The following is a 20,338-nucleotide window of genomic DNA, read 5'->3' on the forward strand; positions in this document are numbered from 1 at the left end:
TGTCAGAAAAACTGAATCAACTCTTCTAACAGGTTTTGATGTAGCAGTCCCAGTACTGGGCACTATGGGGAAAAAGGAGTAACCATAGTCTTATCTGTATATGTCCCAGAATGGCATAATGATATACCTGGCACCTACCTACACAACAATGATGTCAATGTATAGATGTAGATAGCTCTCTTTGAGATCTGAACATTGTTTTAATGGTTCCTCCATTGTAATAACCTGGCCTAGGATATATAGTACACCCCCTCTTACTCATCATTATGACGGACCTGGAACAAAGTACAAATGTACTGATAATTCATGACTAATGACCTAAAGTACATGTTGTATCAGAGCCTAAAATGGCATCTGTACAGTCATGTTAAATTAATGACTAGGAAATAGCACACAGATGGGCCAGGCACACGTAGTTATTTACATGTTTTTGTGGTGCTGTGAACATCCCCTGAGAATAACAAGCATGACTTAATTCTATGGTGGATCCTTATATATTCAACATTCATTACTGCTGCACTCTGGAGCAGAGAGCCTCAGTGTTATTGTGGTCTCCAGCGCATCGTAAGTACTTCCTCCCAGAATGAATTGGAACTGGCATCTTGGAATAATTCATGGAGTCTGGGAATTCATAGCCTCTCTGCTTCATTTGGAATGTAAAAAAAAGCTATATCTGGGAATTGTGAGCGACTGATGTGACGTGGTATTGAACCAAACCCACATGGGCGACATGCACAAATTAATGAATAGACTGCGCTAAAATGATAATTTTATCAGGAGTTGTTATTGGTAAATAGAAATCAAAATTACAAAAGAGAATTGGGAGCTATGAAATTTCTGTATAATGCAGCACTCTGCATGACCGTAATAAAAATCCCCCTGAGGTTGATGTTTTTCTTTGGCTGTAAGATGTAATTTATATAAGAACATTTAAGACAAACTCCAGGCAAAACTTTTTCTTTTTCTTATTTGGATGGAATGGGGAAGAGTTAGAAACTCTATTAAAGTTATGTTAAAGGTAGAATTAAACAAAAAGTGACAAACATGTTATACTTTCCTGTTCTGTGTAACGGTTTTTCACAAAGCAGCCCCAACCCACCTCTTCTCAGGCTCCCCATCGGCGCTCCTGGCTCCTCGTCTTCTCCAAACTGAATGCTATAGGGGCACTCATCGTGCTCGCTCCCAAGCCCCATTCTGTGTGTCACACAGAACTGGGCTTGGCCCTGCCCCTGCTCCCTCCTCACTGGCTGTGATTGACAGCCACGGGAGCCAATAGGTCCCACGACTGTCTCTCAGCCAATGAGGAGGCAAGGACTAGGGAGAGCAGCCATTCTCATGGACATCACTGGATCAGGATTGGTAAGTATTGGGGGCGGGGGGGGGGGGGGCTGTGGGGGCAGCTGCATACTGAAGGTTTTTATTGACGGAAATAAAAGAAAGGTGGGGGGGCACTTGATCTCTTAGTCCCGGTTCACACTATTCCAGTGCAGGAAACAGCATGTGACAGGAATTTCACCGCATTGCTTTTCACATGCAATTCTTTGCAGTGCGATTTGAGCCATTCATTTTGTATGGCTCAAATCATACCGCAGATCACACCGCACTTGCACGAAATTTGCAGGTACCTTGTTTTTTTCTGCACTGGAATTGGATTGCATGTGTGTTCACCGCACAGAAAACAGGCAAATTTAGCCCCGACTATTTACTATTGACTATTTAGCGCTGCACTTTATTATATATACACAGAGAAGATGATTGGTCACTCCAGAGAACACGTCTCCACTGCTTTAGTGTCCACTGATGGCGTGCTTTACACCACTGCATCCGACGCTTTGCATTGAACTTGATGATGTAAGGCTTGGATGCAGCTGATCAGCCATGGAAACCCATTCCATGAAGCTCTCTATGCACTGTTGCTGTGCTAATCTGAAGGTCATTCAAAGTTTGGAGGTCTTTATCTACTGACTCTGCAGACAGTTGGCGACTTCTGTGCACTGTGCGCTTCAGCGTGTACTGACCCCGCTCTGTTATTTTTCGTGGCCTACCACTTGGTGGCTGAGCTGCTGTTGTTCCCAGTTGCTTCCACTTTGTTATAATACCACTAACAGCTGATTGTGAAATATTTAGTAGCAAGGAAATTTCATGGATGGACTTTTTGCACAGGTGGCAACCTATCACGGCACCACGCTTGACTTCACTGAGCTCCTGAGAGCAACCCATTCTTTCACAAATTTTTGTAGAAGCAGTCTGCATGCCTAAGTGCTTGATTTTATACACCTGTAGCCATGGATGTGATTGGAACACCTGAATCCAATGATTGGAGGGCTGTCCCAAAACTTTTGGCAATGTAGTGTAGCTTTCAGAAAACAGGGGATGGAGAGCTGAAATTACACATGCAGAGCTCAGCGAGGAGAACTCTGAGAGCTGATTGGAGGAAATTGACACACACCCTTTCACACAGAACATAGGAACAGAGCTGAGGCTGTCAATCGCAGTCTGTGTGCTGAAGGTCTCTCCCCTGTTATCATTTTTCTCATGGTGTCAGGAGAGTTTGTCAGAAGTGATTCATGCTGATAGCAGAGGAACAAGGCAGCAGCAGACAGAAATGACACTTACTGCTCTTAATTGAGACAAGTACACACATTAGAGGGATATGCTTTGTTCATATTTCCTGTCAGAGGTTTAGACCCTATTTACCTCTTACAATTTGGGATTGTGGGCAGAATTGCCGTGAATCTGTCTGCGATCCCAAATCATGTGGCAATCACAGCACCACGAGCTGCATGAGATTGGGTGGCATTATCCTTCAATGGCACCTCAAATGCGATGCGATTCTGACATGATTGTTGCGCAATAGGTTTGCACAGCAATCATAACAATTCCATGCCTTTACAATCTTGTCACGCAAAAACGAGAAGGAGCTTCTTTCTGGGCTACAAACACACATAGGGCAACCCATTTAAGTGAATGGGCTGCCCTATGCAACAGGCAGAATTACTTGTGATGTGATGTCAAATTGTGTAGCGGGAACAATTGTTCCCGCTATGCGTTAATGTGAATGGGGTGTGACAACCACAAGCACCAAAAGCAAAAATTATAAATTCCAGATTTTATTTTATTCAGACCCTTGTAATCCTGTTTCTGGGGGTTCAGAGAACCCCCCTCCGTCTTCAGGTAGTGTTGAATGATGAATGCACTGTACTGATAATTGAGAGGTTCCTGAGAGGCAGATAGTCTGCTGGGAAAAAAGGGGTGCTATGGCAGTCACATTTTATTTGCATGATCTAAACTGTCTTAAAGAATGTGAATTACCATTGACACTGTTGCAGTAAGACCCAACCCCTGCCACTGTCACTTTTGCTGGACTACCTAGTTGACAGGTAAATTTGAAAATAAATATATAAAAGCATGTGAAATAATTCTCATGCTGAATACTATTTTATAGAATTATATTATTACATTTATTAATTTTTTTTCATGGTACTGATTCTTTAACAAATAATTGATGCTTGTTGTGGGGTTATGGGTTGATGCCATAAGGCGTGAAGGTGTCTTTTCTTTCAACCTGGATTTTCAATGTGCACAATTCCTGCCAGCGCAGACACATTGATAAGGCGACTTACCATATTTTATTCATGCCACTTCCAGGATTTTCTGGAGACTTTATGTTATATTATGCATGTGCCCCATCCACAGAGCACCAGAAAAATCTAATTAGAAAATCACTTTAATAGGGGGCGCTGTTACAAAGTGCTAGATCACAGTATATATAAATAAAAATAGATGCACACAACTTATTGGAATTCAGTGTGTTGTGTATATTTATTTTTATTTATATATATATATATATACTGTGATCTCGCATTTTGTAACAGCGCCCCCTATTGAGGTTTACACGCAGATAGTGACTCACATTTCTCACAATGGGTTGGCAGCTTATATAGAGACTGTGGCATGGGGTTTCTTTACTTTTGCAAACAATCATTTTAGTAGATGTAAACCCAATCACTAAAATCTCAAATAAGCTTTACTATCATTGCAGATCTTCATGTTCGAGTGTATACAATCCATTTTCATTGACACCAATATGAATTTATATTCGATGTCGTCTGTATTTGAACGGGCTGAGAGTGGGGAATACATGCTTTGTTCAACAGTAACAAACCTGATGAAGGGGGACCCTTTAAACTGAAATGTGTTGTATTTATATGATACAAGAGCCACAATAAAATGAAATCTTGATTTTAAACCTTCTGCTTTTGCTGCTTTTCTCCTTGCACATCCAGGTTTTTATTGCTGTCTGTATCCCCACTGGGTACATTTTCTTGCACTTTCTGTCTCAGTGACATGGGGGCCAGAGGCACAGGAAGTTGTAGGAAACATTTCCATTTTCTTGTCTGGTGTCACAGAAAATAAAAAGGGAGCATAAAGCTCTCCAATGGAGTCAAAGTTCATACTAAAACAATAACAGAAATTTGAACACCTCTTCATTCTATTTTAAACTAAAATGCAAAAAGATGTTTTGGTTGGATTTGGACAGCCTATAACACATATTTGATTTTTACTACTGTAAGGATCATTCCAACCAAACTGGTATTTCCATTTTTGACAAATGCTGAACTAAAGCCCATGTTCAGGAAAAAAAGAAAGAAACCTAGCAATCTCTCCCACCCACTTATCCCCATTCTCAAAGGTAAAAAGACCCCTCCAAAGTTCCTTGCTTACTTACCTGAGTCCTTAGTCACCTGACCCTCCAAGGATCCTTTCAGTAGTGGAGGCTGTGTTTTGACCATGGCAGTCTAGGCCACCAGCCAGTCTTGTTGCTACCCCACACTTTATGATGTCATGATACTATTTAACCATTTAAGCTCCAGAAGATTTTACCCCTTTCATGACCAAGCCATTTTTTGCTATTTCACACTGCTCTAACTTGCAATTGCACAATCATGCAACACTGTACCCAAATGGGATGTTTATTTTCACACAAATAGAGCTTTTGTTTGATGGTATTTGATAACCACTGGGTTTTTTATTATATAAATGAAAAAAGACTTTTTGAATAAAAAAACAATGTTTTTCACTTTCTGCTATAAAACATATCCAATAAAAAATGCTGAAAAATCTAATTTCTTCATAAATTTAGGCCAAATTGTATTCTGTCATTGTTAAAAAAAATTCAAATAAAAAATTCAAATAAAAAATTCAAATAAGTGTAAATTGTTTTGTTTGAGTGAAGGTTATAGTGTCTACAAACAATGGTATATACAGTATTTATATATATTTTTTATACTAGTAATGGCAGTGATCAGAGACAAAAAGTGGGAATGTGATAGTGTGGAGAACAATCTGACACTAATTGACACTGGTTGGGAACTGACTAACTGACACTGACATCTCCAGTAACACAAATATAGTGATCAGTGATAATACTATACACTGTTTCTGTACTAATGACACTGGCTGGGAAGGAGTAAACATCTAGGGAAAATCAAAAGGTTAACTGTGAGTCTGACAAGTGTTATGTGTGCTGCTTTTACTAAGAGATATGGCTGTTTTATCTCCCTGCTCTGCTGTACAGAACCCTGTGTATTGTGATTCACTAAGCCGATCAGCAGCTCCTGGCCTTAAATCATTAATCGGGGCCTGCTGATTGATTTGTGCTGTACCAAATCACAGCACAGATCTACGTGATCCGGCACAGAGTGGCCACCCCAGCACATTATATCCACATGGGGTCTGCAAGTAGTTAGGCATGAGGGACCCTGGGAGGGCCCTTGTGGACTCCTCTCATAGACACCTTTGACAGCCAGTTGGAAGTCTCCATGTAAACCCAGAAGTGATATGGGCTCTGCTCTTTACAATACAGTACTGTACAGTATAGCACATTGTGGATCACTATCTGCAGTATCTGCATGACATTTCCTCTGGCTATATACATGTTCCAGCTGCATTTTTACCTGTTTGGATGTTTATCATTTGACAGATTTCCTTAGCATGTTGCACTGAGACATATGCCAATCTTGTCACAGCAATCTTCATTGCCTTTATGTTATGCATGGCTGGTTCTTCCCTTCGATATTCTATAAATATTTATGAGGAAGCTTTACCTTAAGCTTCCTGTTCCATTACCTTTACCCCAGCTAGCCCATTATTAAAATTCTTCACCAGAGGAATTGAGACTCTTGCATCAGGCTTTCAAAGTTGTTTTATGTAGGAAAAACAAGAATGTAGGATGGAAATATCAACTCAAATACCCGTGAGAACATACAGGTGGCTTGTGTACAGTGCAACTCTCATGGTGAAATTCCAACTACAAGCAAATTGTCACCAGCCCAGTGAGTGAAAAGAGGTGCCAACTTGATAGACCCATCTATGGGAATGGGTGCCACAGCCTCAATACATGTTCTCATAATATACTGTAGCACTACCCCTCTAGGAATCGCTGTAGTTTTACCCTGGCCTTTCTCCAAATCTTCACCCGCAGACAAGCACACAGTATTTCCTATAGCCAGGTGCACACAACCTTTGCTCGTTACTCCAATGATCAGTCTAGTGGATGTTTGTTTTTGTAGTTTTATTGAAAAACTGGGATTGGGATGGAGAATTTAGTAGGATACTCCAAAAATAGAACTAATTACAACTGAGGATACTACCTATTCTCCGTCAAGCTTTAGGGCTACTTCTTGAATTAAACCCATGAACTTTAATGGAATAAACTTGTATCTGGACCTCTTAGCAGTGGTGTGGCACTTCAATTTCAACTTTTCTTACATTACACTACAAGCTTTGGGTGAAGTCCTCTCTGAAGCAGGTAAAGGACAACTCTTTTTGAAGTAGCAGTACCAGTAACATCAGGTTAGAGTAGAGTCTCTTGCAGCAAAAGGTAAATGGACAGAGCTCTTCAGAACACTAGCCAGTGTTCCCTTGTCTGAACCCTTGGCTGACTCTATAGCACCATGATGGAGTTAAAGCACAAAAACAACCTTTAGGTCTTCCGTACTCACAAAATGTCCAGGGACAGCTGTTTGCCTCCTTCCAACTTCTAAGCGCCACTATACCAGTGATACCAGATCAGATCTTCAATAGACAGCAGCCCCATCAGCTCTTTGTAGAACCAGGGTCACTCTATCTGACTTCAGGCCCTCAAATCGCACCCACCTGAGTCCGCATGGCAGCAAAAACCAGGGATGGCAAGGCTGCCTTGACCCTGGCGTTTTGCAATCAACTCACTGAGCCCTTGTGCTCATAGAATATAAATACCATCTCCCAGCATGCAATGGGGGAATCCTCCCCTGTAATTGGCGAGAGCTGTATCCATATTCATGCTGTTTCCTAGTTCCACCTACGTCTTGGAAGGCTCTAGTGGCTTCCAGAAGGCATAAGGAGCTCAAGGAAAACTCAGACAATACCAGAGCATCATGAGTAGTACTGACTAATAGACTGCGGCACATTGTTAACCACTTGCCTACTGGGCACTTATACCCCCTTCCTGCCCAGGCCAATTTTCCGCTTTCAGCTCTCTCACATTTTGAATGACAATTGCGTGGTCATGCAACACTGTACCCATATGAAATTCTTATTTTTTTTCACACACATAGAGCTTTCTTTTGGTGATATTTAATCGCCACTGGATTTTGAATTTTTTGCACTATAAACAAAAAAAGAGCAAAAAAAAAAAAAAGTTTTTCTTTTCTATTATAAAATTTTGCAAAGAGGTAATTTTTCTCCTTCATTGATGTGCGTTGATGAGGCTGCTCTGATAGGCAGCATTGATGGGCACTGATAGGCAGTGCTGATGAGGTGGCACTGATGAGGCAGCATTGGTGGGCATTGATGAGGAGGCACTGATGATGCTTGCACTGATATGCAGCAATGATGGTCACTGATAGGCGGCACTGATGGGCAGCACTGACTCATGGCACTTACTGACAGCACTGACTGATGGCACTGCTGGGTGGCACTGATGGGTGCAACTGCTGGGCAGCACTGATGGGTGGCACTGCTGGGGGGCACTTCTGGGGGGCACTGGTAGGACGCACTGCTGGGCACTGGTGGGTGGCACTGGTGGGTGGCACTGCAGGGCACTGATCATCAGGGCACTGATGATCAGTGCCGATCTGCTGTGACAGCTGCCGGTTATCAGCAGTACTTTCCTCACTGTGACAGCGTGAGGAAAGTGCTGCTGATATCTGGCAAATGTATTTACTCTGTGATCTGCTGTGTCATTGGACACAGCTGATCACATGGTAAAAGGCCACTATGATTGGCCTTTTTCCTCATCACGTGATCAGCTGTGTCTGTAGGACAAAGCGTCCATGGATATCGCCGGGTGTGCGCCCTTGGGGGCGCAGGACGGCACATTCTGGGAGGACGTCCTATGACGCCCTCCCAGAACTGGGTAACCGCACTGTAGCTGTCATTCGGCTATAGCGTGGTTACCAAGTGGTTAAGCAGGATGCCAAACTAAATTTCTCTCTGTCAGTCTCTCTGTTAAGAAGAGAAACACATCTATACTATCCTAACTGTACAAATCCTAGCACCTAACTAGGAGGGTGCTATAATACACTTTGTCTTGGCATAAAGTAATGCCCGTAGCGAAAAAAGGAAAATTAGCGCAGGGCAGGCATGACTAGGCCTAGAGTGGGAAGGAGAATAAGAAAGGGTTAATGATGTGCCAGGGGGGTGTGGAAAAGTATAGCTGGGTGTGCTGGTTGGTGGAGAGAGAGCGTGGGTGGGCTCTGCCGCACCTTAGGGTGGGGTGTCCCGGGGGGGGGGAGGCATCATTTCGGAGCTGGACGTTGGTGAGTGAGATTGATTCCCTCCCACCCTCCCTACGCCAGCATATTGTTAGGGCCTTTTTTCCCTAGGGGTCTCGGTGCGGTCTGTGGGGGCTGTCATGGATGGCTTGGTGGCCCAGCTGCGTGAGGCGGCAGCCTCTCATGGGATGGACTGGCTGCAGAGCCGGGTCTCTGCCTTCCTGCAGGACCCGGGCGTGTCCCTGGACCCGGGCTTATCGCAGGACCCGGGCTCATCACCAGCGGGAGAGGGGCGGGTGCGCCCACGTGCTCGGAGGTCTCGGCCTCCGGAGCGCTTTAGTCCGGGCTCCCCCTCCCCCAGAGCTCAGCGCCACAATGGGAGCCCCGTTCGGGACCCTCCGGCCCCGCTGGCAGGGCGCTCCATTGTCTCTGCTCGCGGGGAAGCCGGGAGGAATCCCCGGCAACGGCGGAGCTCGGCGGGCGGGGTCTCGCGGGGAGGAAGCCCCTCCCCCCCGCCTGCGCGGCTGAGGAAGCAGGATGTCACCGGCTCCTCCACTGACCAGGTGCCTGTCAGGGAGGGAGCCCAACGAGGGAGACGCAGCGCTGCGGCTGCCGGGCTGTCCCCTGCTGCAGCCGGCAGGCCCCATGGGAAGCATGGAGCGGCGGCTCCGAAGAGCCACAGGCTGGAGGAGAGTGCTGCAGGGAGCGCGTCTGGTCGGAACCCAGGGACGTCGATGGGCGTGGCTGGTGCCGGGAGGCGGAGCCAGCGGAGGCACACCGCTCGAGGACCCGTGGCTCCTGGGACTGGGAGGCCATCCAGCCGTCGAGGGGAGGACGTGAGATCGGAGGGCGAGCTGTCGGAACCCGATGCGGGGGCGACAGCTGGCCGCTAGGCATCGCTGGACGTGGGTCGCGCGGCTGATGGGACGTCTCCTGGGCAGCCTGGTGAGTTACCTTTTTCTTTTTCTTCTGCGCTACGGGACCTGTTGGGGGGCGGGGCCTCGGCGGTGCGGGAGGTCGGCGTTCCCGATTCGGGTCTCGGGGGGGGGGGCTCTGCGATTTGATTTCCGGTTTGCGGAACTTGTTGCAGCGACTTGAGCGGGGCGGTAGTGGGGTCCCTGGGCCTGCTGCGGCGTGGCTCACGCCGGCTGGTGGGAAAGGTTTACAGGTCCGAGTGCGGGACGGGGGGGGCCGTGCGGAGATCGGGGGTTTCTCCTCCCTCTGGTTCTGGGCCTGGGGTGGTTGCGGCGGAATCTGATGCTCTGGGTTCCACGGCTTTGGATGGGGGTGCGGGGGTGTCCGGAGCGGTCAGCTTGGCGGACTCGGCCAAGTGCGAGGTATACGTGTGCTTCGAGGGCCCTTTAGGTGCGCACTTGCCGTTGGAGGTTCGGGAGCGGATTTGGAGCGGGTAGTATGTGGAGATCTTCACACTCTTGCCGTTGGAGCGTTTTCCTTTAGAGGGGTTGCGTGTTGACGAGGGCAGGCGGGAGGAAGCGGAGAAGCTGCGTTTTCGCTTTATCCCGCGTACTTTTGCGAATTGGATGCAGGCGTTTGCGATCATGGCCAGTGTTATTGGGGAGAAGCCTCCTGAGCATTGCTCGGTGCTCTTTTGTTACCTTGACGCCATTAGCGAGGCTCACAGGGTTTACGGTGGGACTGCGTGGCTCCGGTATGATGAGCAGTTTCGGCAGCGGCGGGCTGTTCGCCCTTCATTGCGTTGGGACCATAAGGACATTGGCCTTTGGATGCGCCTCATGACTCCAGCGAGGCCTCCTGGTCCGTTTTTTCAGGGGGGGGGGCCGGTGGTTCATTCTCCCCCGGACAATCGGCCTCAAAGCGTAGGGGCTTCTGTTGGCAGTTCCAGGAAGGCGCTTGTCGTTTCGGAGGGTCCTGCCATTTTAAGCATGAGTGTTCCGGTTGCGGCGGCTCCCATCCGTTGTCGCGCTGTTTCAAGCGGGGCAGAGGCCCTTCCGGCGAGCATGTGGGTAAGAGGGACGACACCGGTGAGGGTGGAAAGGATGCAGCCTTTCCTAGATAGATATCCTGATCGGGCAGCCGCTGTGCTGCTGGCGGCAGGGTTTTTGGAGGGTTTCCACATCCCGTGCACTTTGACTTCAGTTCCCCCCTTAGCTCGGAACTTGCGGTCGGCCTTGCGGCATGCGGAGGTTGTTTCGGTTAAGTTGCAAAAAGAAGTGGGGTTAGGTCGTATGGGCGGCCCATTTTCTTGCGCCCCGTTTTCGGATCTGGTGGTTTCCCCCTTGGGGGTGGTGCCCAAGAAGGAGCCGAATTCGTTTCGGTTAATTCATCACCTGTCTTTTCCGAAAGGGGGGTTGGTGAATGACGCTATCGATCCGCAGTCCTGTTCAGTGTCTTACACGTCGTTTGACGCGGCGGTTTTCTGGGTTCGTCATTATGGGCGTGGTTCACTTATGGCGAAATCGGATGTTGAGTCCGCGTTTCGATTGTTGCCGGTACATCCGGACAGTTTTCGTTTCTTGGGTTGTCATTGGGAGGGCTCGTTTTACGTTGATAAGTGCCTTCCCATGGGGTGTTCCATATCTTGCGCTTTGTTTGAGCAGTTCAGTTCGTTCGTGGAGTGGGTGGTGCGGGACGTTTCCGGGGTCAATTCTGTCATCCACTATTTGGATGATTTTCTTTGCGTGGGTCCGCCAGCTTCCAGAGTGTGCGCAGTTTTGCTGGCCACTTTGCAACACGTTGCTGAACGTTTTGGGATTCCGCTGGCTTTGGACAAGACGGAGGGCCTGGCTTCGATCATTACTTTCCTGGGTATCGTTTTGGACTCTGATGCAATGGAGTGCCGGCTGCCTGGGGACAAGCTTTTGGCCCTACAAGGGGAAATTGGTGGGGTGCTCGGCAAGCAAAAAATTCAGCTGCGGGCCTTACAGTCGTTGTTGGGTAAACTGAACTTCGCTTGTCGCATCCTGCCAATGGGTCGGGTGTTTTGCCGCCGGTTGGCGGCGGCGACGGCAGGGATTACTTCCCCTTTACATTTTATTCGTTTGACTAGGGAGCATCGGGAGGATTTGCGGATTTGGCACAATTTTTTGACTTCGTTTAACGGACGGGCTTTGTGGATGTCTGGCCCGGTCAGCAATTTTGACTTGGACTTGTTCACGGATGCGGCGGCTTCCGGGGGTTATGGGGCCTTTTTTCAGGGACGGTGCAGTGCGGCTCCGTGGCCTCCTTCCTGGGTGGCGGCGGGTTTCCTTCGTAACCTGGTTCTGTTGGAACTTTTTCCGGTGGTCTTGGCGGTCGAGGTTTGGGGTGCAGATTTTCGGAATCAGAAGGTTCGTTTTCATTGCGACAATTTGGGGGTGGTTCAGGTCATCAACCGGGTGTCGTCTGCCTCGCGGCTGGTGGTTGGCCTGCTTCGCCATTTAGTGTTGCGTTGCCTGCAGCTGAATGTTTTTATCCATGCGGTGCATCTCCCTGGGGTTGACAACACTTTGGCTGACGCTTTGTCTCATTTTCAGTGGGACAAACTCCGAGAGTTGGCGCCGGCTGCGGAGCACCGTGGGGTTCCTTGTCCCGACTGGCTGTGGGAGATTGCCTTGGGGTCGTATCCGGCTGGATCCGGCGGTCGGTGAGTGAGGCGACATGGTCTGCGTACTCGACGGTTTGGCGGGAGTGGCTGGACCTGTTACAACAGGTCGATATTGATCCCTGGGGGCCGGAGGTGCGTGTGGCATTGCTGTACTATTTGGTGAGGAATTTGGAGCGGGGGGTGTCTGCTGCGGCGGTGGATCGGCGGTTGGCTGGTTTGGCCTTCTTTTTTAAGTTACAAGGGTGTCGGGATTTTACCAAAGATTTTTGGGTGCGTCAGGCTATTCGGGGTTACCGTAGGGCTTCGAGTTGTTAGGATCTTTATTTACACATTTGCGGTTTGTTTGTTCTTCGGACTTTGAAGTGGGCTTGTTTAGGGCGGTTTTTGCGGTGGCCTTCTTTGGGGCGTTGCGTATTGGGGAGCTTGTTAGTCCATCCAAATCGGTGCTTGGGGGGTTGTTGGTGGATGATGTTGTGTGCTCGGGCGACTGGGTGGAGGTGTTCATCCGTCGGTCTAAGACGGACCGCTGGGGTCGTGGTGCGCGGGTTCGGTTTCTTGCCCTTCCAGGATCACTAGTGTGCCCGGTGCATGCGGTTCGAGAATTTTTGTCCTGGCGTCCGGTGGGGCAGGGGTCCTTTTTGATGCATGCTGATGGGTCCCCGTTAACTCGTTTTCAATTTGTGTCGGTTTTTCGGAAATGTTTACGGGATGTTGGTTTGGATGCGTCTTTGTATGCTTCCCACTCGTTTCGTATTGGGGCTGCTACTGAGGCTGCCCGGTGGGGTTTGTCGGATGAGGCGGTAAAACGGATTGGTAGGTGGGATTCGCAGAGATTTCGCCTGTACGTTTGCCCGCATCTGCTGGGGGACTAAGGGTGGATTCCGGATTCTTTTGGTTGCTGGGGCTGGGGGAGTTTGTCCTGTCTCTGTGATGTTGTTGGTTCTTGTGGTAGTTTTTGTTCTTTTATTTCAGATGGAGCGGTTTGCCTGGTCTGGATCCTGGGGCACTCCTACGTTTTTTGGGGGGCTCGGCGGGCGGATGTGCGGCCTAATGGCCGGCAGCTGGGATTGGCTAGGCAAGCGGCTTGTGTCCGATGGATAGGTGTGCCGGGGATGTTGTGGGGTCGTGTGGTACCTGAGGTGCGGCGTTTTGCATGCCTGGATAGACCGCCGGATGTTTTGGTGCTTCATGCGGGTGGCACCGATCTAGGGGTTAGGTCCATGCGGGAGCTGGTGCGGGATGTTAAGCTGGATTTTCTTCAATTGCGTCGGGATTATCCCGAGATGGTGTTGGTGTGGTCGGACATGGTAGCCCGCACCTCTTGGCGTTTGGCACGGTCGGTGGAGCGGCTCAATAAGGCTCGGATCAAGGTCAACAAGGAGGTGGGGCGCTTCTTTGTTCGGAATGGGGGTTGGTGGTCCAGCACTTTGAGTTGGAGGTAGATACTTGGCGGTATCTGCGGAGTGATGGGGTTCATCTCAATGCCGTTGGCACGGATTTATGGGCTCTGGGTTTGCAGGACGGAGTTCAGAGAGCTGTTCGTTTGTGGTGGGGCACGCATGGGTAAGGGCTTACCCAGCGTGCTGTGGCGGTTGTTGGTCTTAGAGGCGGTTCTTATCTTGGAGGTACAGATAATGGTGTGGGACCCATCGGTGGTATGGTGTGCCCGGGGACATTCCAGTTAACCAAGGTTTAACTGGAAGGTGGTGGTGCTGCACTGCGGACGGTATGGTTGTCTCCGAGCTGGTTGGTTGCGGCTGGAGGCCTTTGTGTAATATGGTTGTCCGCAGGTGCATTTCAGATCATTTTTGTGGGGTGCCTTCGAAGACCAACAACAACAACTCTGTATGTTTCTGTTATAAGGAATGGTTGGTGTTAAAAATGTTTGTTAATAAAAGGCCATGTTGGCCATTTACTCCAAAATTGGTGTCATGGTTTTTATTTAAGTATAGTAAGGGGGGGGGGGATTTGGATGACCTATCTCTGGTGCTCTAGTCAAGTAATGCCCGTAGTGAAAAAAGGAAAGGAAAATTAGTGCAGGGCAGGCATGACTAGGCCTAGAGTGGGAAGGAGAATAAGAAAGGGTTAATGATGTGCCAGGGGGGTGTGGAAAAGTATAGCTGGGTGTGCTGGTTGGTGGAGAGAGAGCGTGGGTGGGCTCTGCCGCACCTTAGGGTGGGGTGTCCCGGGGGGGAGGCATCATTTCGGAGCTGGACGTTGGTGAGTGAGATTCCCTCCCGCCCTCCCATGTTATAGGGAGTATTGTGTTCCTCTCGGGGGACAGGGGGTTATTTCGGTCTTGGGCGGTTGTTGGTCTTGGAGGCGGTTCTTATCTTGGAGGTACAGATAATGGTGTGGGACCCATCGGTGGTATGGTGTGCCCGGGGACATTCCAGTTAACCAAGGTTTAACTGGAAGGTGGTGGTGCTGCACTGCGGATGGTATGGTTGTCTCCGAGCTGGTTGGTTGCGGCTGGAGGCCTTTGTGTAATATGGTTGTCCGCAGGTGCATTTCAGATCATTTTTGTGGGGTGCCTTCGAAGACCAACAACAACAACTCTGTATGTTTCTGTTATAAGGAATGGTTGGTGTTAAAAATGTTTGTTAATAAAAGGCCATGTTGGCCATTTACTCCAAAATTGGTGTCATGATTTTTATTTAAGTATAGTAAGGGGGGGGGGGGGATTTGGATGACCTATCTCTGGTGCTCTAGTCATGTGTTGGATGCTTGGAAAGTGTGCCTTTAATACTTATGTTCCCCCCACATTGCAGAGCTGTAGTGCAGACTCAGCGGAGGGGGTATCAGACTGCTGTAGAGACAGCTGCTCTCACACAGAGTGGCAGTCTTTATGTACAGACAACTGCTGGGGAAAATTACTTTCTGCATGTGCTGGAGTATATATTATGGATGGAGACTAAAGTATGGGGTGGGACTAACTGCATAGAGGCAAAGGCAAACAGGCAACAATACATGTGTAAAATGATACTCCCCGTCAAAATCTATGATTTCAGATAATAAACAATTGAGAATTAAGTTCAAACTTTGTAAGAAAAGAATATTTTAGGAATATCTGAAAAGGTAAAAAAAAAAGTAAGATCATGGAAGAATGAAAAACATGAAAACATTAACATACTGTAAAATTAAGATTAGTGTCTGTAGGATATCACAGAAGACAGTTTATGCATTAGTCCTTCTTACTTACAGGTTGTTGAGTTAGATGATGAATTCCTTTGTAAAAAAAAAAAAGTGAAACCAGTTTGAATTGTGATGGGGTCATCATTCAGGAAGTCAAGTGGGGATGATCATGAAACGTCCAGAAATGCAGCAGCTGGTAATGCACAGACACTGTAATCAGCTAGGTTGAGGTCCATAGGCACATAGTGCCATTGATCGGAATTGGAGAACCTTCTCATGTGTTCTACTCCATTACTGACATACACATAGAAATATTTTGTTTGGTTGTGTATGTATTCCAACATTAGCCTTTTGTCTGTGTAAAAGTGAAAACAGTCTATTTCAAAGTCTATTTCACATTTGATAAGCTCAGCAATTTCAACAGCTAATATGGCTGCACAGAGTTCAAGCCTTGGAATAGAATGTGCTGGTTTTGCTATTGGTTTGGCCATACTGAGGACAAAATGACACTTACTTTGTCTCTTGGACCTATAACTTTGAGGTAGGCTACTACAGCTATTGATTCAATGAAAGTTTCAGACAAAACATGGATATCTCTTCTTTTTTTCCAAAAAAACAAAGTTTATTGAAAACAAGATACAAATTAACACACGAAAATGTACAGATGAAGTGTACATAGGACATGCAGCAAAGCATATATCACACAAAGGCAAATGAGGTCCAACGCAAGACCAGTCAGTGTGGATGAACTAGGCCACGACAGGGTTGTGCCTGTAATATTTAGGTATGCTTGTCAAGTGCTAAAAATAAAGAGACGTCTGGCCTCCTACCATAATGTCTTGAGGTAGGAATCTGTAGGGGGGAGAAGAGTAAATACGATGCCTAGGTAAGAGTCAATACTATAGATTGCGATGGTGGAATTGTCCGAATGCGAATGTAGTAGTAAATTGTCGTGGGGACGGCTAATGGAGTGAGGGAGATGATGCTGACAGCATACTCAGTATTCTACTTGAAGGATTGTCCGAAACGTGTGTGAGCATATGAGAGGAGGAGAAGAGAGAAGGCGAGAAAGAGGTAAAGAAAGAAGAAGAAGAATAAAAAAAAAAAAAAAGGGGGGGGAAAGGGAAGCACATGGGAAGGGTAAAGTAAGGGAGGGGATAACCGCCAAAAATATCTTATCCTCAATACAAACAGTAGCGGGAATGGGTGGAATCTAAGCTATCATTGGCGTCTGGATCTCTCTTCTTGTGGCACTTGTTTTCGATGCAGAAATGTAAGAGTGGAGTATCTGAAGTTGTTCTTGCATTTGCAGGGATTCTTTCCATGATTCTCATCTTTTTTGTTTCTCTATGGCTAATGAAGTGTCCTAATTTGTGTTTTCAGAAGTAAGCTGTCTTCGAGGTACCTTACCCTGAATGTTAAAGAGTGCTATGAAACCCAGAGGATCATAGATGTTGTTCACAGCAGACAAAACTCCTAGTTTCATGAAAGACCTGTCACAAGTTAATACTTGAAATGTGAACTTGTCTTGTTTGACATCTCAAAGCAAAGGCTATGATTTGCAAAGTAAAATCAGTTCTTAGCTTGAATACCTTTACACTAACAGCACAGTCATCAGAGGGAAAGGCCCTCATTACCTTGTCACTGTTAGAGAAAATTTTGTGAAGCCTGAGGTAGTTTCTGTTGTCTTCTCAAAGAATAGAAGATTGGAACATTTGCTGAAAGTCAGTCATAACCTTTCTCTATCCAGATTACAGCACTTCCTCAGAGAGTGTAAAAAGGTTGGTCTGGCAAGAACGATCTTTCATAAATCCATGCTGGTTACTACTAATAATACTATTTTCATCAGTAAATTCTTGGTTATGGTCCATTTTTATCCCATTAAATAGTTTACAAACGATTGATGTTAGGCTGACTGGCCTGTAGTTACCAGGTGTGTATCTCTGTCATTTTTTGAATACTGTTACAATGTTAGCTTTCTGCCAGTCTGCTGCTACCATTCTAATTAGTAAGCTGTCCTTAAAGTGATTCTAAAGGCTTAAAGAAAACATAACAAACATGTCTATACTTTTTTGCTGTGTGCAGTTGTTTTGCACAGAGCAGCCCGTATCCTCCTCTTCTCGGGTCCCCTGCCAGCACCCCTGCTCTCTTCTCATTGGCTCACTGGCTGTGATTGACAGCAGTGGGAGCCAATGACTACCACTTCTGTTTCAGCCAATGAGAAGATGGAGGCCCGGGTTAGCCGAGACTCCAGTGCACATCGCTGGATCAAGAGGGGGCTTAGAAGAATATTAAGGGGGCTGGGGGGGATGCTGCACAGAGAATGTGTTTTACCTTCATGCATAGAATGCATGAAGGTAAAAAATCTTGAGCCTTTAGAACCACTTTAAAGATTAGGAATGACCTGGCTAAGTTCTTTGAGAACTCTCAGGTGTATGCTATCTGGTCCTGTTAATTTTGTTCACATTAAGTTTTTTAGTCTTTTAAGAACACTAGCTTCTGTTAGCCTTAAAGGTACCCTTCTTGCTGTGTTGCTAACACTACCGTCTTGCCAATTATACCCATCCTTTTCTATAGTGACAAATAAGGAAAATAAGTTATTTAATACAGTTGCCTTCTCCCTGTCACTTGTAAACAACTTGCCCTGACCATCCTTTATAGGTCCAATATGCTCTGACTTTGCTTTTTTACTAATTACATATTTTAGAAAATGATTGAGATTCTTTTTACTTTCCTCCGCTATGTGTCTCTTGTGGTCTATTTTTGCTACCCTGTTCCTGCTCTTACATTTCCTATTGCATTCTGTGTAATGCTGGAATGTTCTCACGTCCTTATATTTTTTAAAAGTACGTTTTAAAAACTCTTTAAGGTGCCTTATTACACTAAAGTTTAGCCACCCAGGATTAACCTTAGTTCTTTTATATCACTGTAGTTGCCCATTGGGATGCACTGGCTAATCCCATTAATTAAAATATTCTTAAAGCACTCCCACTTTTACTCTGTGGTTTTGTTTCTAGAACATCTTCCCACTTAATGTCATGAAGTATGGAACACAGTTTAGTAAAGTTGGCTCTCTTTAAATATAATGTACTTGTCTTTCCCTTGTGTCTGCTTTTCCTATGATTTACAGTGAATGTAATTCTTTACTTTCACATCTGCTATCAGCTCTGTGTTGTTTGTAATTAGTAGGTCAAGCAGAGCCTTGTTTCTAGTGGGGCCATCCACTGGTTGACACATAATTGTCCTGCAAGACATTTAAGAAATGCAAAGCGCCTTCAAAGAGCGAGTAGTTCCATTTGCCCAGTCAATATTTGGATAACTGAAGTCCCCCATGATGATAGCATTGCTCTGACTTGCCACCATTTTTAAGTGTGATAGGAGATCAGTCTCCTCTTCATCCTTCAGGCTAGGGGGCCTGTAGCATACACCCACTATTCATTTTCCTTTTGTTTCTTCCCTCTAAAGTTTCAAGATTGCTGTTTAGATTAGGTCCGATGAGAAGGACATCATTGAGGGAAATACCTTCATATTCAGCACTTGAGTCAAAGACCACACTGATCTGATCTGTCTTGCCAGGATAGTACATATGGGAGGTACCAACATTCCTTTTCTTCCTTGAGAGGTGGTGAAGCCTCAGCATGATCTCTCGCCAATACTGTACCTTCTGCAACAATTCAACAATGTGTTTTTTCATCTCAGGTTATCTGTTCAGGGCAGGTTGTATAGAATGGAATTGTGGTTCTGCATGCTGAACATTATTTGGTAGTGGTGCTGTCCAACTGTTGGAATTGTCCTGATAGAACTCCTTACTCACAGTTTTTAGGAACTCATTGTCTTCCATGGTGGCTGCAAGTTCATTATCTTTAGTTGTTACACCAAATGCTGTGTTGCTTACATTATCATTCCCAGAAATGCAGGGCCTTGTTATGGCCTTGTGTGAAGAATTGTTGTATGCCTTTACTTCAAAGTCTTTCTATGACATGATAGTGATTTGGGGACTTTTCAAAACAGGTAATGTGACCATTTAGCAGGACAAGTCTCTTGACAGAAGAAACTGTGGAAGAGCTCCTATCATTACCCAGACAGGCGTTGCCTATAATGACTCAGCCTAGGTGCAGGCATCGGTGCATCAAGTGGCCCATTGATTTGTTAGCAAGCCTTGTGTATGCTTGAAATGTGTCTGCCAAGAAGGAAGAGAATATCTGCATTTCTGTCAGGAGCAAGTATGCGGTCAGCTATGCCCCTCAAGTGGGACTAGCAACTGCAGAGGTAGGGATCTCCTCTATGTTAGTTGAAATCTGGTTGCACTGGTAAGGCATCTCCTGTTATTTTTAACAGGTCAAAAAGCTTTGATCTTGCAAGAGACCTGTTATTGTGATCCTCTTGAATAGTACACAGTCTTACAGCTTTTTCAGGTTGAACCTTGGGGTATACACAGCCTAAGCATATTTTAGCACAGGATTTGTCACAAAATCCTTCTGCACAGACATCTGTATATTTGGAGGAAACTGAAGTATGAGGCAATGTTTGGTGTGTGTTCTCCCTGTCATGTTTTCCCTTGGGAGGATTACCTGTAGAGAGAGTGGGACCGTCTTGAAATCAGTGAATCACTTGCACGTGATCATTACTGTCGCATTCTATGTACTTATAGTAGCCTTACAGTCTTTAGCATGGTGTTCAGTGGAAGCACAACATTTGAAGCAAACCCCAAATTTCTTTAAAAGCTCTTTGCATTTTTTGCAAGGGTTTCTTTCTGAAGTATACTAGCACATTATCTGAAACATACCTTAAAATGAAAACCTGCAGCTTGTTATGTCTAGGTTTGCCATAATCAGGAGTAAGACCCTATTCCCTTCTCCTGTATGCTCCTTCGATCCATGTG

At 46.3% G+C, this 20,338-nt stretch overlaps 1 long non-coding RNA gene across 2 annotated transcripts in view; it reads left to right on the forward strand.

Moving 5' to 3' along the window:
* The window catches only part of LOC149452378 (uncharacterized), a 106,113-nt gene that overhangs the window by 20,881 nt on the left and 64,894 nt on the right, over positions 1-20,338 (forward strand). Inside the window, exon 2 of one of the 2 annotated variants that reach the window (XR_016314875.1) lies at positions 4,043-4,254. The exons of the other annotated variant lie outside the window; for it this stretch is intronic. This is a non-coding gene — a long non-coding RNA (uncharacterized LOC149452378). Of the gene's footprint in view, positions 1-4,042; positions 4,255-20,338 lie in introns of those variants that run through there. 2 annotated transcript variants of the gene reach the window in all.

Source organism: Staurois parvus, unplaced genomic scaffold (genome assembly GCF_062004578.1).
Source record: "Staurois parvus isolate SC_StPar_1 unplaced genomic scaffold, SC_StPar_1.0 ptg000475l, whole genome shotgun sequence".
NCBI lineage: Eukaryota > Metazoa > Chordata > Amphibia > Anura > Ranidae > Staurois > Staurois parvus.